Raw genomic sequence first — 17455 nt, 5'->3', positions numbered from 1 at the left:
AATAATCATGGCAATTTCAACTACTTTGAGAAGTGTCTTAAACAGAATTTCTGATAACTATTCCAATTAATAATTTTACATTTGAAATAAACACTTCAATGAATTTGTGAATGCCACTTTCAAAGTGAAATAAGTTTTCAAATACTATTTCGTCCGAACAAAACTACATAATTACAGTTTTCATTAGTGTTCAGACAAATTTTGCCCCACCACGGTAGACAAACACTGAGATTCCAAATATTAAATTCAATTATTATTGCGTCTGAAGTAGTCACAGAGGACTGCCAAACTTTCTGGTTTACCGGGCTCGAGTTAATAGCAGCTTCTGCCTAATTTACGACGGCAGAGGGATCGTGTTAATTGGCAAAAAGGCGATTGACCCTCAGCAGACAGAGACACAGAGGTCACCATCCTTCGAAACAATCAGTGACTTCCGGCGTGCCGCGTCTGCCTCTGAATCACTTTGATACCCTTGTATCAATGTTTTTTATCCTTCTCTTTATTTGGTTCATTCACCATTTTTTACGTAAGTATGACGCACATTCGCGGTCTATTCGTATTACCAGAATTCAGTTCCACCAGAATCCAGCATCTAATCGCATACCTTGTTTGTAACGTATGTTGCCGCAGATTATTCACTTGGTATAGTAGAAGTTCCCACGTTGAAAGAATTTGTTACATATACAGTGACTCGCATTAATATTCGGACACTTTTTAAAATCGCATAACTTTTTTGGAATTGGTCCAAACAACTTGAGTTTTTTTGAGAAGCTAGAAGGATTAGTTTGCTAACTGACGCGTTTTGTCGTTTTGAAAAAAAATGTATTTGGTTGGAATAGCGAAAAGAATAGTAAAGGTCGATTTTTAAACTTTTTTTTGTGAGTTTGTAATGAAAATTCAAAAAACCCCCGCAGAAGCCTTTTTTTAGAGAACCTTCGAGTGATGGACAATAACTTAGTTATCGATAAATATTTTTAAATAAAAAAAATACGATGCACGGTACTAGATGCAACCCTTAAAAGGAAAAAAGATTTTTGGAGAAATGTGTTATAGCTTTGGAGTAAAAGATTTCCAAAGACCACCCTTTTTCGGCCTCCTGACGGAGCATGACCCCTTAAACAAACCAATATAAGAATAAGAAATACATTCTTTTAACATTAAGTAAAACGGGCCTTGAAATATTAAAAATTATTATTTTACTAACCAGAAGTCCAATTCCCCCCACAAACTTTAAACAGATATTAGATGGAAAATGCAGGGGAGGCTAAGAGCGACGACAAAGATGCTCACTGTTATTTTGTCAAATCACCATTTTTCCTAAATTTATAAATGAAGTGCAATTGATAGTCTTTTTTATTTAAAAATATTGTTTCCGAAGGTAAAGCCTCATATTAAAACAAATTAAACTACATTTTCTATCTAGCCTTTCATTACAGAATAGAAGCACCCCCTTTCAATTATACAACCACTTCTGTAAAAGTCTAGACGCCTATAACTTGAAGAAAGTAAAAAATTAACACATTAAGAAATTAAAAGTAAAAAGTTCCTCATTCGTGGAATGCCAGTTTTCAACCCCCAACAAGTTTTTCCACTTAAAATCGATTTTGAGCAGAAGTAAAAAAAAATCTCTCAGATTTTTCATCACCAAATTGTTAACGTCTACTTTTACTTCTTGTAAAATGACGTAGGTCGTGATTGTTGCATTCAAAACCGTCGATTTGTAATAATTTCTTAATATTTTAATCTCCTTGCCTCTAAATATTCTATTTTCCTTAAACTCACAATTTTGTAGTTACCTACGTTGCTATTTTTCTGTTCTAAATTCGTGCATTTCACTTTACAAGACTAATTTCATCTAGTGTACTTGCAATATTTTGTAATTTATGCAACCGCTATTCCACGACGAACGCGCCGCTTGTACTCAATATCATGGTAATTTTTTGCAGCTCTTGGCACCAGACGATACTTCGGCGAGGATCGTTCATCATACGTCCTCGAGGAACGACCAAGTTCTTCAAAGGCCGTTCACGTGCACGTCGACGAACCGTGATTTTTCGCTATATCGCCTGTATAGCCGTCTTTCAATAGAAATGCCAGCGCATTAAAGCCAGTTTAATACAAATTACGTCCTAAAATTCAATCCTATATCTTATCTAAGTATTAACGATGAAAATAACATCGAATTAATATTGTGGTACCCATACCAGATGACAAAATGTATATATTTTATAATTTATATTACATAAATTGTTGTAATCAAATTTATAGTTTTAGAATGAATTCTTTCTATTTGACCTCGTTCAATTAGATCAATTACGGAGTTAAATGAGAGGCGTGTTGAACTAAATCGATATGCAAATAAGAATCAAATTAATTTTCTAATGAGATTCCAAATTTAATTTTACCCTTTTAGCCATGATCACGTGTTTTCGTGATGCAGAAGTCGACTGAATCGTTAAAATGAAATATGATTAATATATGCATAAGTCAACGAAATAAGCATCAATATAGGTGTGTAAAATTATTTATTGTACCTACAGTATACATAATTAAGTATACATTTCATTCCTTGTAAACACTTTAGTTCAGCCAATCCGATCAATCAGTGCATACATTCACTAGTGAATCTATACATTCGCTAAATTCTTAAACTATATTTATGTATATATATATATATATATATATATATATATAAACAATTCTTAAACTATTTATATTTATATATATATATATATATATATAGTTTAAGAATTGTTTTTTCCGAATTAGTATAATATTATTGTTCTGAGTGAAAGAACCGTTGTCCTTAATATTTATAACACAAATGACAGTATGCGGACTATGTAATGGGGCTAGAGAGACGCTGGGTCACATGTTACAAGACTGTAACGAGTTTAAAAGAGAAAATGCGACGATCAGAGGAATACTACAGGGAGATGCAGAAGGAGCGGGGTAGATGCGTATGGTTCTGGAAAAAAGGAGAAGAAAAGAAGACCAAGATGAAGGAAGAAGTCAAAACGAAAGCACAACATGCAGGTAACAGTCCCAGAAACACTTACACACTTAACACACGTAACCCCATTTTTAGGCCGAAAGGCAAAAAATAAACCTATATACTACTACATTCATATACTTGCGTTGTTTGGTGGAAAAAAAAATCTCGGAAACACCCTTACTTTGCAAACCATTACAGTGGTTTCCCCCCCTAAATCCGCCGCAAAGTATAACAATAGTTACGTTACTTAAGGAGAGAAACGATGAGGGAAAAAACGACTGTTCCAGGAAGGACCGCGTGAAAGACGACGATTGTTGGATCAATATCAGAAAGAGTAACGTGGGCCAACGACCAGCCGTTTCCCGCAAGATAAAAGTGCGTTAGGCTAAGAGATACGCGAAGACGAGTGGGTGTTCTGCCGGAAATATAATACAACGCCGGAACCGCGGCCAGCTCAGCCGCTAACGCGCCGCTGCTGAAGAGATGATGGATACCCTTCGCAAAATAATTACTTGCTCGGGGAAATATTGCTTTTTTATCGCGCTGACACTGCGATATCTTGGTGAAGTGTCCTGCAGCAATAACAGTGGACACTATTCCGAGCGGATACCCAGGATCTGGTTAATCCAAGCTGGTTGCTTGATCATTTCTAACAACTTCATCTCTTGTGTACGTTAACTCTTATATGCAAGGGCGGATCCAGAGGGGGGCGATAGGGGCGATCGCCCCCTCCCCAAGGAGTAATAAAATAGAAAAATATTATAACATTGTGTATTATTCTGAATAAATAATTAACGTGATTTTAATTATTTAGGCTACAGTATCAGATAGAGATATTAAAATATAAGTTACAAGCAAATTTTGAATCTTGTAAAAGAGGGTTAAAAAACGTACTTATGTACTTTTGCATATTTCGCCCCCTCCAAGAAAGGCTCCTGAATCCGCCTCTGCTTATATGTGGCCATTTCGATCACTGCTTTATCTTCACTCTTGTGGTTCTTAAAGGGGTTGGAGAAATTAAAATATATCAGAGTCATAGCAACACGAGGCAAAAATCGAATTTTTAGAAATTAGTAATTTACAACTGTAGAGTCCTTGTAGAAAACACTGCAAGTGCCAAAATAAAAAAAAAATATCGGAAACTGTTCTACGTCCTAATGGTACTAATAATAATAATAATAATAATAATAATAATAATAAATGGCTTTATTGCACCATTACAATTAAAATTACAGTGGCGAGTAGGCGAGGTTCAGCATTAACTGCTGCTCTATAACCTAACCTAACCTAACTAAACAGTACCGTACTATAGTAGAGAGTACATAGTATAGTATAGACTCTGATTTTTGGCACTTACACTGTTTTGTACATTACAAGGACTCTTCAATTATTGTTGGATACTCTTTTCAACTAAATGTAACTTTAAGACTAATTTTCGATTGTTCCAAAAATTGTAACTTCGAGTGAACATTTTATAGGAAGGGGCCCACAATTCCATGTGTGACACTTAATTCTCTCTCTCTCTCTCTCTCTCTCTCTCTCTCTCTCTCTCTCTCTCTCTCTCTTTAAGGTCTCAAATGCTCCCATTTTCATGATTTTCGCTGAGTTTGAAACTATTTTGATTGACAGTTTCCATAATACTGTACATCTTATGAAGCAGAAACATTGAGTTTGGGATTCAATTGGAAACGAGGGTATGGTATGCACAGATGTGTACCCCTAAAACGGCACTACTGTAAACCTCGATAAATCGAACTAATCAGTGGAAATAACGTTCGAATAAGATTACAGTTTAATACGGAGAATGGTTAATTTATTATGCAATATTACTTTTGCAAACCAGAAATTAGATATTCAACAGTTTCCTTTGTCTTAAACTCTAGTTTCTCCATTCTTTTGAGCGTTTAAGTCGTGCATTGTTTTTAAAACGAGTATTTTACTATTTTCACGGTATTTCTGCCTCTCTATGATTCGCAGAGTAAGTGCGCCTAATATCAGCGTTCGTAATATCTCATAAAGTAGGTACGTGCTGACATGCGTTGGTAATGAACTGAATTAGTAGCCGACATACTATGGTTGTAACGTCTAGCGTGCGAGAAGCATTTTAGTGAATCTTGATATTGTAAAAATTGATTGAACCGTGATAATTTTACAGCACATCGGGAGAAGGTAAGTTTATATGTTTGCAGGAAGTTGTAATGCACGGGTGTATTGGTGAATGTTACGTGGTATGACTCCTGTACTTGACAGTATTATTGGTACTATTTCTACTTTGTCTTGATGCCACATGTCTTTAATTTCCTCGGCTAGGTTGATGTATTTCTCAATTTTCTCTCCTGTTTTTTTTTTTTTGAATGTTTATTGTGTTGGGTATGCATATTTCGATTAATTGTGTTATTTTATTTTGTTTGTGGATAATTGTGATGTCTGGTTTATTGTGTGGTATGGTTTTGTCCGTTGTGATGCTTCTATTCCAATATAGTTTGTGCTTGTCGTTCTCTAATACACTCTGTGGTATGTATTTATATGTGGGTGTATGATGTTGTACAAGTTTGTATTGTTATTATTATTATAATTATTATTATTATTCTAATTATTATTATTATAATTATAATTATTATTATTATTATTATTATTATTATTATTATTATTATTATTATTATCATTATTATTATTATTATTATTCAGCACTTTTATGCAGAACGAGCATTATATCTTATTGGTGTCGCTAATATTTCGACAACTAGTTTCCTTGAGTGTAAAGGATATAAAAGGACGACAAGAACGTACGACGCCGCATCATTAAATTTATTCTTAGGCAGGCAGGAACCTTATGAATTTTCCACGAATACTCATCTTGCATTCAGACGAGCGAAACGCAGTGAACTCGGACCAACGACGGCTTAGAAATGACCGACGTGAATAATCTAATATTCGGACCCCTTCTTCAGGTTCGAGTATCCTAGGTCGTTTACGGAATGCATAAGCATTCGTGTCATATCCGATTAACAAGATAATAATCGCTTCTGTTTATAAATAAGCTGAGGATTTATATCTACAAAATAACATTTTTTTTTTGTTTATTTATTACGATGAAACTAGGATCGGATTTTGTAATGTTGCTCCTAAGAGGTATTAGAATTGAATTTGTACGAAGTAGTAACGGGAAGAAAATTGTATATTTAGCAAATAAAGAAACCTGGAGAAATAAATTGAGAGACGCAGTGAAAAAAATTATACATGTGAACAGTATTAAAACAATCACAGTTTCACGTGGAAAAATGTTTCTGTCTATTTTGCATAGAGGGAGAGAATTCCCGAGAATAGATCAGTGATACCGAAATCGTGAATAAAGGCAGATTAAATTCAATATAAAATTTTAGGTATTATATGATTGTTACTAAATAGTAGGCGTTTAAATGTTTCGTTTTTGCAAGTAAAGTAAAGTGTAGGGGGATGATTTTTGTACGAAGAAAAATAAATGAAAGGGTTCGTATATTGTGAGCTTATTTTCGTTGTTCTTTAGTGACTATATATTTATTAGGGAGTCGAGACCGATATAATTTCGGTTATGGTTACGGCCATGGTTAATGACAAGACCGAAATGGTATTTACGGTCGTCTCAACCGTAATTGACGAGCAACAGTCGGTCAAGAGTTTTCCTTCAACTGAAATTCGAGAGAGAATTTCTCTCAGAATTACAGTCAACCGAAATTCTTGAGAGGTAGTAATACGGTCAACTGAAATTCCTGAGAGACACAAGTAGAAGTACGGCCAACCAGAATTCACCAATTCATGAGAAATGGGAAGAAATTAGGGGCGTGCGAGTACCCGAAATTACGGGACACGATTTGCGATTCAGGAGCCGATTTTCTTGCTTAAAAATTCTTACATCTGATCACACTTTAAGTTGTGATTTTGGAAAATTCTTACATCTGATCACACTTTAAGTTGTGATTTTGGAAAATTCTTACATCTGATCACACTTTAAGTTGTGATTTTGGAAAATTCTTACATCTGATCACACTTTAAGTTGTGATTTTGGAAAATTCTTACATCTGATCACACTTTAAGTTGTGATTTTGGAAAATTCTTACATCTGATCACACTTTAAGTTGTGATTTTGGAAAATTCTTACATCTGATTTCAAATTTCCCCATTCATTTACACAGTGTATGCAAATTTTAACGGACCACAAGCCTTGACCTTATTTTCAAGCGAATTATATGAGAAGAAACATATACTCGATACTTGTTTTTAATTATGCGAAGGTTCTCGGTTATTAATGTAACAAATCACCGTTACCATTTCCGTCAATGTTACGAGAAAGTCAGATAGCCGAATACCTGTTCGCCGACGCACGATGTTCGTTCGCGTTGCTTGTGGGACGTCTGGCAATCAATCTTTAATGGTGGAACCAAGTTCAATACATACTTATAAATATTAATCAATTCGATATCATCCGACCGTCCGAATCCAGTAATGCTTATAAAAGCAAATGTCTAGTTTCATGTACTTGCGAAGTGTTTGGCATTATTGAGATGGTTGTGTATTAGGTCTGCGACTGAATACGAATTTACTATCACCGCATTTCCTTACTCGCTTTTCGGTTGCATCGTAATTGGAAGTTTTAACAATAAAGAGGTTTTTGACTCGCACTGATTAACTTCGCAACCCTCTAATTGTACCCTTAAATGTTGAGTTGTGTTAAATACCTTATTTTGTAATTAGAAATATCAATATGCAAAACGCAATTGTGACTCAGGTCGTCCATAAATTGTATATAGTGGCGGTCAAAAGAAAAATTAAAATGTAATAGAAACACTGAAATTTAGCAAAGAAGAAATTACATCCCAAAAATTGTGCTACATGGACTGAGGGGTGCCCTACAGTCCTATTTAGATTAAACCAGTGACACCAACACGAAACATGAACTCAGATAGCATACAGACATCTTGGGAACGTTTTAAAGGCTTGTATCTAAAATCTAAGGCATTCAGGACATCTTTAAGCGACATCCAGACGCTGATACATGATGCAGGTTTCATGAGTCTTGCATCTTGCTCACGCGCCTAGCTGACGAGCAAGATGCCAGTTCCGCTTCTGATGCTGAAACACGGAAACCGATCTACAGACGTAGACAACATGTATCATGAAACCTGTATCATGATGCATGTATCAACGTTTCAGGCAACGGGATAGAATAAACATAGGCACTCTCGAAACTAGGGCTGCAACGAAAATTCGAATCCTAATTATTCGAATATCCGAATATTCGAATCTTAATTATTCGAATACCCGAATATTCGAATCCTAATTATTCGAATACCCGAATATTCGAATTCTAATTATTCGAATACCCGAATATTCGAATCCTAATTATTCGAATATCCGAATATTCGAATCCTAATTATTCGAATATCCGAATATTCGAATACTAATTATTCGAATATCCGAATATTCGAATCCTAATTATTCGAATCCTAATTATTCTAGCTCAAACCAATTGTTGGTTATTATTTTACGCAATTTTATCTCGCTAGAATGAAGTGTACTCGTAACCTAAGTTTAACTAAAGTTTTTTGCGAATATCTAGGAAACCAAGGCTGAGTGGCGATAAAATGTATACGGAAAAGCTGTTAATTAAAGTAAACAATTACCAAATAAAATTATTTTACAGTTCCGACATAATTTTTCTTGTAAAATCAGGTGTACCACCAAGTTATCAGATACAATAGTTAAATAATACATTTACTTTTGCAAGGTGTCCGAGTATTTTTCTAATATAAACACTATATGTATATCTTGTTGTTTAAAAGCTATTACATAAGACACTATTAAATTAAAATGTAAAGAATTTCTACGTCTTTGCAAACGAGAATAAATAGTTTGTCTTTCTACAACAGAAGTAAATAATGTTCTAGAACGTTTATATTATATTTATAACGAATAATTGTGCCATGTTCAAACATTAATGTGCATAAATTTAGGCGAAGTTGAATCTATTTAAATTGAAAGCGGTGTCTAATCAGGGATCGGAGCAGTGTGTGAGTGGCAATTAAGTAGCGTTCCGATAGTATAATTAGTCTAATTGTAAGGAAAAGACTTGACGCCAACTTTGGGTAACTTGAACTTTAAGCCTCCAAGGTCTTATGATCAAAGTAGTCACCCGGGAAGTGGTTGATCCCAGTTCGAATTGCAGTCCACGCAAAGGCAATCCAGCTCTATTTCTCGTGGAAAATAATAAATAACAAATTGCAAGCTAGGTCATAGTTCCGAAAAAATCGTTTTATTGGAGCCAATCCTTCTTCGTAATCGCTGCTTACATGGTCATTCAAGACGCACACTGTTGTATATTTAAAATTTACTTCATCATCCAAGCTTTTCAGAGAGAACCCGCAGAAAACAATAATGGTATTGCTATAACAAATTCAGACATCATTCATAATCACACCAAAGTTCATTACTCTAATTGATTGATTTATTTAAAATAATAAATCAGTATTTTCTTTCTGATTTCAATTTTGGAGTAACAAATAAGCTTTTTTATTAGGCTATTTAACCCTCGGTTGTCACACTGGGTCAAATAGACCCTGCAATTTTTTAATCAAAAAATTTTTTGTCGGAACTCTTATTACTTCAATTTTTTATGCATGATAACACTTTAAATGTGAACTTTCAACGATGGGCATATATTCTACAATGTTCAAACATTATCTCAGAATTTTTTAGACTTAATTTAACAAATAGTTTTTAAATGACAACTGATTGAAAATTGCCAGGGTCAAATTGACCCAGTGTGACAACGACTTTGGAAAAAGTAGGTGTGACAACCTAGGGTTAAAATGATTGTCTAATTAAAAATTCATTTAAATAGTGCTCACTTATGACTGCAGGTAAGGGCGCCTAATTCCGCAGAAACGAAATAGTACAATATGTACTGGCACTACACGCCTCGCTGTAGTGTCCCGTAGAAGAAAGAGGGAAAGAGAGAGAGAAGATTGCGGCGAATAGTGGGGGTATGTGGTGGGTCCTCGAAGGAAAGTAGCGTCAGTCGCGCGGCACGCGGCGCACCGTACGTGTGGGGTTCCTTTCGTGTCGTCTTTTCCACGGTGCACACGGGACGCTGTTTTCCGGTTTCAGCTGCGACCGTTTAACGTTGCCCTGTAAACACGGCTCGCTCTGCTTCGCGGTCGCTAGTGAAAATTCCTCCAAACGGAAGGTTGCGGGTCGTCCGGTAAGAACCGAATACCTTTACTACAGTATCCAGAGAGTATTTGCTCCGAGTTGTATACCGTTGGAAACGCGATTGAATTCGGGATACTGTAAGGTGATTTCTCATGAACGAGTCAGTGACGTTGGTTTGTGTTCGTTTATGGGAAGGATTCTCGGCAGAATGGATTACTTTCTTGTGAGAATGCTACGATGTGTTTCACGTGCGTCCCCCCTGAAACCATAGAAGAGGCTTCGGTTTCCTTGCCGAGATAAGTCACCTCGTTCGAATTACGAAAGGTTTCTTACTTAATGGGATGGAACGTGTTGGACGCTGGCGTGTTTCCCGCGCCCCCGTTTCCGTTGTAATTGTTCGACGTTCGGTGCGAGGAGTTTGTATCCTTTGTGACGCACGTGCTTCCATTTCAGTGTGACAGAGGGCCCAGCTGGGCTGTCCAGTAAAAAACTATCCGACTGCTCCGTCTAGGGATCGCTTATTTCTTCTCGCGTCTGCGAGGTTATTTTATATCAGGGAATTTTACAAGGAATCGAACTTTTGTTTTTCGCTTATTTAAATACTGCATTATATTTTCGAGCACGCCTGAAACCACATTTTTGCTCTCGTGCTGTTTATAAAATGTAGCAGATTTATAAATGATATATTTTCATTCAATGTAACGATATTTCGTTTGTATTGTTACTTGCTTGAATGTAATGAATACTGCTGAATTTTGTGAACTAACAATGAAGGATGTTTATAGGCACGTGATTACGTAGGTACAGGAAAAAATGTTTTATTAAAAAGCATCCATTTATTAAGTTTGAAGATTCAGAAAACTAAAATATGTAATTATGAACCAATTGGTTTCCTGCACTTCTCGTCTGCTAAATGCCAGGTTAATCCAGTCCCATTGTATTATTTCATTGCATTGCGTTTCTGATCAAATGAAAGATTACAAGGAGCAAACTATATACACAGCAGAAACGGTATCCAGCGATTCGTTATCATTACTGTTAAACATATCAACGTGATAGGGTTAAAATCAAAAGCAGGATCGTAATAAGATATAATATATCCTTAAAAGATTCAATAATAAAAATTTACTTCAAATTAAATAAAAAAACCGAAAGAAAATTTCTAACAATTACGAATTATATTTTTTTTTTGAGCGTTTATATTTCTAAAGTAAACATAAATGAACGAATTTTGGTGAGAACTTATGTATGTACATACATGTTTATACAAACATTGTGCTTTTGTTATTATTGCAAAGAAGTTTAAATTTTCATGTTCCGTTGTGATCACAGCATAAAAGCAAAACTAAGGAACGTATGTATTCAGTATGAGTAACTGTATGTCATCTAAATTTTATTCTTCAAATAATTAAAATTTAACTGGTTTCTTTAGTTAGTTTATCTTGATCCATATTTGAGTAACAATTAAAAATTAATTTTACAAATCAATTAAAATGATCATATACTCCTATGTATATGTACATATTATATACCTTAGTTTATTTATTAATTTAATATTTTTTAATTAAGAATTTCATACGCAGTGTTTACTTTTATATCTATATATACATAATTTTAAACAGTTATCGTGCAAAGGAGTTTCGATTATTATTCTTATTAGTCAAAACTTTACATATAATAAACGGCTTGAGGCCGCCTTTAAGTTTGGCCGCCCAGGTGCGGGGGCACCTTCTGCACCCCCGCCAGGAACGGTCCTGGGTACAAAATGTTCCCTAATTACCACATTATTGTAAATCACATCTGCATTTACAAATACGACGATTTGATATAAGCGTGATACGTTTCATGTAGATTCGATGGCATTTGAATGCGATTGGAGATGAATCGAGTTGAAGGGATACAAATATTTTTATTGCAAATTCGATAAAATTCATTAGGTGATTATAAAAATTTATTTAATGAATAAAATCCAGCTCCCTTTTATTTTTACAAAGCTCCTTCTTTGGGCGGTGCCAGGGTCCCTTGGCGCCCCGCAGGGTGCGCCAATGCGAGGGGCGATGGTTAATGTTGATTCTTGTAGAAAAAATAAAAATGTTACGGAATACATATATATACATGTAGAATACAGGGAATCAGGAATCCATAGTTATTTATCCAACATGTGTTGGAAAAGTTATAATATAAACAACACGTGTGAATACGCGAATGTAATTAAGGGTGTATTTAACATAATTATCATGCTTCGTCTTCATTGGTTTAGAAAATAATCCGCCCGTAAAATAATTGTTCAAGAAGTTCGTAGGCTTTATGGAGGGTTGGTCTCGAGTAAAATAGAAGAACCATAAAATTGTTGTTTAAAGAGAGCACGAAAAGTCCTGAAACGAGGCCATTAACGTTATAGAATCTGCATGATCGGCTAGGGACTAGAACTAACACTATTCATTCCTTACTTCTTTTTTGCTTAATGCTTCATTCATTGGTTCTTTGCAATTTGCAAAAAAATGTAAATACGCTTATTACGACGTATTATAATGTGTGCAGATGTGTGTTTTATCATTACTTTACTTTCTACCCTTGTCGTTTCTCTCTCGGTGCTAAATTGACCGTAAACGCGCGCCCGCCCACCTTGTAACTAACCACGAAGGCATACAGCATGTTTCAAAATTATAGCTAAAAACTTAACGGGTGGGTAGCAGTCGTTTTGCTTGTCCCGAGATATGATTCTTCACGGTTATTTCAATGGAACGACGATAGGTATTTATTTAACTTATGGATGTACATACAATGACACGAGATTTACAGTTCAATTATAAAAAGAAGCGCGGAAATAAAAATTTATATTCGAAAAGTGAACACCTCGAGAAGGATCAGTTTTTCGGTGTAGAAAGAAACGTTTACAGAGTTGGTTCTAAGAATTCCCGGAATATTATTCGCTATGGCGAAAAAGAAGGAAGCGTTCTCTTGTCGGAGGTTAATTTTAGCTTTCTAGAGGTAAAGAAAAATCGAGCGCGTCTGTGGAAGAGCCTCCTACGAATTCCGCCGCTGTCAACCTCCCTGGGGTCAAAATTAAGTGAAAATGTCTGTTGTCTTACCGAACGCTTCGTTGAAATAGTTGTTATGTGTAAAATTGACAAGTGCTTTAAATTAACGTGATTAGTCTTTAATTCGTAAACTGCACACTCGTTAGGCTAACTACAAACTGTACATTGGAGTTGGTTATTTTTAAGAATATGTAAGAAAATTGGGAAATACTGTAGTCTGGGTTTTCAAATTTTTTTTATAAATGATTGCTGAGAATCACTGTGGGCAGAACAAACATTTGTGAAGCATACTGTACACTAGGGCGGAACGATACTATATAGGCGAAAATTTAAATTTGAATTTTCAGTATAAAAATATTCTTGTCTGCAGGTTCCTTTTTCTCCTAAAAATGATTATATAATCATACTGTATAGGCGAAAATTTAAATTTGAATTTTCAGTTGGCCTGAAAAAAATTTTGGAAAAATATTCATGTCTGCAGGTTCCTTTTTCTTCTAATCATATAATTCATATAATCATACTATATAGGCGAAAATTTAAATTTGAATTTTCAGTTGGCCTGAAAAAATGTTTGGAAAAATATTCATGTCTGCAGGTTCCTTTTTCTCCTAAAAATGATTATATGATTATAGACATGAATATATTTCCAATTTTTTTTTACAAATATAATCATATAATCATTTTTAAGAGAAAAAGAAACCTGCTGCGGACATGAATATTTTTCCAAAATTTTTTTACAAAATTTGTTTTTAAAAATGATTATATAATCATATAATCATTTTTAGGAGAAAAAGGAACCTGCAGACATGAATATTTTTCCAAAATTTTTTTCCAGTTCTGTTTGGTTAATCAAAAGACAACTATCCTGCACCCAGGCCAATTGAAAATTCAAATTTAAATTTTCCGCTCCGCCCAACTGTATCCTCGATCCAGATCCATTTTTAGTTTAAAATTCTCGTTTGCTTTTCTCAATATTTTAACATAACAAGATCCTTCAATATTTTATCTGTGTTCATCAACATCTACAATTTTACCAAAGCAAATAGGTATTGAAATATATTCGTTCATCATTTTCACCTCTGTTGCGCTAACAGCGAAACGAGATGCCTTCCAAATGTTCTTAATCCTATTTCCCTTACAGCGGTTGTTTAAAAAATATGTTTGAGCACTGCGCACAGTTCAGAAGCACTGATTGCCCTACAAAACGACGTTCTAATGTATTCCCTCCATTTTTCATACCGCAACCGAATTTATTTCCCGTATTTATTTCACTCTGATAACACTTCTACTAAAGCTTATTTTCCTTCAAATAAAGTAGGTCAGCTCCGTGTGAAACTAACGTGATAACAATGCCTTCTTATAGTGGGACGATTGAGAAGGAGAAAAATAAGAAAAAAAAACACCCACTATAAGCAAAATATTGTAGGATTATCACGGAGCACTTAATTTAATAAATATAACAACATAGTTGTATATTTGAATATTCATAGTCGGATATTGGTAGTGCAGAATATGAATTGAATTTTTTCAAATGCGACAATCCTTTTTAAGTTTCGCTTTTGTTCGAATTTTTATATAACTTACACCTTTTTTTGGTACATTTTATAAGCTTATATAATTTGAAATTTTAATATAAAAATAACAATATATTAACATGCTTTTATTGTAAATAGTTTTTTTATAGTTGCATTTTCAGCTGTAAAAAGGATCACCTTTTAGCGAAAAATGACGTATCTTTTATTAACAAAATTTGAAATACACATACCTAATGTAGATTCGTATTCGAGCAATAAATGTTCGAAGACTACAACACTCGAACACTTATAGAATATTCAGATATTAAACTATAGATCCCAATCTTAATCAAAAGCATGTGTAATTCATTGGCTCGAGTTTTTCCGTTGTAATTTCCTGCGTTTGCAGTCGTTGCATCTTATCGAGTTCCAAGCAGCAACGCGTTCGCGAATCAAAGAATCTTTTCATCGAGGACGACAATAATTTCTCGAGGAACGACTTCACGCGAAGGAGAAGCTTCTTCGCTTTCGTTCGCAGCAGTATAAATAATCCAGTCTAGGTATTTCGGTTATCAGACGCAATTAATGAGACGGTATTGTAATCGCCGCTTGAGTTTCTTTACTTGCGTTCTCCTTGAACCCTTGACGCTTGAGATTCAACACCACTATCGATATAACCTTGTAAGCATTGTTCGACTACTCCAATGAATTGCAATGATAACCATTGAATTTATTTCTCTGTTGAGTAAGTTATTAACGCAGAATACACGGGCAAGGTTTATTAAAAATTTTCAAAAGAAATTATGAAAAACTATACGCAAAATTAATTTTTCAAATTCTATTAGTTAAGAATGAATATTTTGTAATCGAATTTCTATATGAGTTCTTGAATCGGATGAATTTTATTTCATTTTATTTTGTGACAAATTTGGGATTGGGCTGAAAGGATTTACAAAAAATTATTATAAGACTATTCGAATATTTTGCGCAGCTTTAATATTCGAAAATTCGGGTTTTATTGGTGAATTGTAATTTGATTTGATAATTTGTACAATTCGTAATATTTGAATTTTGAATACATTCGAATAGAAATGTTAATATGAATAGAAACAAGTACCGTAAACTGGGGTGACTTTGCCCGCGTCGGGGTGACATTGCCCACTTTTCGGAAAAACTTTATTTTATTTTATTGTGAAGTAATTAGAACGTATGGTGCTTTGTAATCGATAGCAATAATTTCTGCAAGGTCAAACGAAAAAAAACAATAGCGAATTTAATCATATGGTAATTTTTCAGTAAGAATAAAACAAGAAAAATTAAAAAAATTAAGTTGATATCGATAGTTGAATACTCGACTCAGTTTAATAAAACGAGTTCTGGATTCGAATTTGGAATAGGTACTCGAACAGTCCTATTTGGAGTACAGAGTGGTGGAAAAGTCGATTCCCATTTTAAAAGTGGATAACTTTATGTGGGATTAACATTTCTCAAACTCTTCTCTTATAGATTAAACTGTGAGAAAGAAAGTGTCGAACATACTATATCGCTATCTGTGTAATAAACTAATAAAAATTCTAGTAATTTAATCTGAAAAATAATAAGACGGCCTCCAAAATTCTCAACTCTGAGAGATCTTGATTTTTCTTTAGAATTATCCGTACCAACAGGATTGGACGAATAAAGTATAAACATTCGAACACAAAAAATAAATATTTAACAAGGAATGTGCTTTAAAAAGTCGATTTTCAAATACCCAGGAGACACAAGATTTCCCAGAGATAATTTTCAACAAATACCTTAATGACAACTTAATTTATTACAGTTTGCTATCTTATGTTCAAAATTTATCTGATTTTAACCTGAACAATAGACATTTGCGCCACATAATAGAATTAGTGGGTAAAATAAAATAAAAAAAAACAGATTTAGATCCAACAAAAGCCTTCGCTTAATCTTGTACACCGAACGCACTTTGCCAGTGTTCTGACCGCGCGGCCTCCATTTTTATCTGCTGTGTTTACCCGCGTCAAGCAACATGTCAATGCCCCGATGCATTGATGATGCGAAGTCTCCGGTTTGTGCACCGGTGCCTTTTCTTTTTTCAGAGACCTCACGAAAAGCTTCCACGGAGCCGTCGAAACCGGAGCAAACCGACAAAAGGCGTGCGTGTTTCGAGGGTCGCTCAAGGTTCGTTGGGCCAGTACAGAAGAGAGGGGGCGAACAAAGGGAGACAAGGTGCAAGCACTAATGTGATCGTCGAAGGGACCGGAAGCCCGAGCGTGTCCGAGATTCCACGAGTGTCCTTGCATCATCTGGGAATTACAGGAACGGCCACCATGACGCACCGTGGATTCGTACGGCAGGCACCTCACTCCGAGTCGGGAAGGCGAGGGGCTTTTTCCCTGACTGTGTCCTACCGATCGCCGATTTGAAAAGTAAGTTGCTGGCGACACCTGTGTGCTCGGGTTAACCGATATCCACTTAACTTGCAACCATACCTGGAACACTATTTGCGTTTACACCCTTTTCTTATAATTTATAATTTAACCACCCTGTGTTAATAGCAAGGAATAGGGGATCTTGTACCAAGGATTCTTTACTTTTTAAAAATAGAAAGTGTAATAACATTCGGTGTAGTTGTGGTTTTTTTAAACATTTAAAGGGCGAGGATAATTTTGTGGAAAGTCGAAGGAATGTTTGACAAATGTTTTGTTGTC

At 34.9% G+C, this 17455-nt stretch overlaps 1 protein-coding gene and 1 long non-coding RNA gene across 3 annotated transcripts in view; both read left to right on the top strand.

Annotated features, from left to right (window-relative positions):
• LOC143369223 (uncharacterized) lies at positions 1-2280 on the top strand. The gene is made up of 2 exons (XR_013085356.1): positions 1-526; positions 1947-2280. It is a non-coding gene; the product is annotated as an uncharacterized LOC143369223 (long non-coding RNA).
• Positions 2281-10060: 7780 nt separating this feature from the next.
• Mmp2 (Matrix metalloproteinase 2) overlaps positions 10061-17455 on the top strand; it is a 219298-nt gene continuing 211903 nt past the window's right edge. For both annotated transcript variants that reach the window (XM_076813041.1, XM_076813040.1), the window contains exons 1-2: positions 10061-10232; positions 16844-17173. The gene's annotated coding sequence lies outside the window, so the exon portion shown is untranslated. The remainder of the gene's footprint in view (positions 10233-16843; positions 17174-17455) is intronic.

This window comes from Andrena cerasifolii, chromosome 5 (genome assembly GCF_050908995.1).
Source record: "Andrena cerasifolii isolate SP2316 chromosome 5, iyAndCera1_principal, whole genome shotgun sequence".
NCBI classification, from domain to species: domain Eukaryota; kingdom Metazoa; phylum Arthropoda; class Insecta; order Hymenoptera; family Andrenidae; genus Andrena; species Andrena cerasifolii.
The sequence above is the reverse complement of the archived record's forward strand: the minus strand, read 5'-3'. Positions and strand labels throughout refer to the sequence as shown.